Source organism: Patagioenas fasciata, chromosome 11, assembly GCF_037038585.1.
Source record: "Patagioenas fasciata isolate bPatFas1 chromosome 11, bPatFas1.hap1, whole genome shotgun sequence".
NCBI classification, from domain to species: domain Eukaryota; kingdom Metazoa; phylum Chordata; class Aves; order Columbiformes; family Columbidae; genus Patagioenas; species Patagioenas fasciata.
Window position 1 is genome coordinate 9,726,073 of NC_092530.1, and position 531 is coordinate 9,726,603.

Genomic DNA, 531 nt, shown 5'->3' on the forward strand with positions numbered 1-531 from the left:
GTGGTTGAAGTGGTGTCGTTAACCCTTTTAAAGAAAGAAATTGGATTCAACTTTTTGCCGCAGCTTTCCTAGCTCTGCCCAAAAGACAATTGCAGCCCTCATGGCCCAGCGCAGTAATTCGATTGATTGGATTAAACATAAATCTACAGCCAAATACTTTCTTTAGCTTTCCATACCCTGGCACCAAGTACCCAATATCCAATGCTCAAACTAGCCTGTATCTTACCTTACTAAGACTTTGGGAAAATTTCTATATAAACAGAGTCCATTCTTACTTTTTAAATATATCTATATTCCAAAGCGTGCAGGATTAGAGTGCGGCCACCAGGAGATGCTTCACACCTCTCCTCAGCTGAGAAGGCAAAAGGCCTGGGCTGCCCATGAATCCTTTTTCTGACACAGATAGAGAACCTTCCCCACTCCAAGCAGTAATTTCAATCAATTAAAAATTGTGTAAAGCTTCCAGAGAGAGAATGTTTAGCCTGAACATGGGCTAAGTCATAGGAAATAACCACTCACAAGTATAACAAA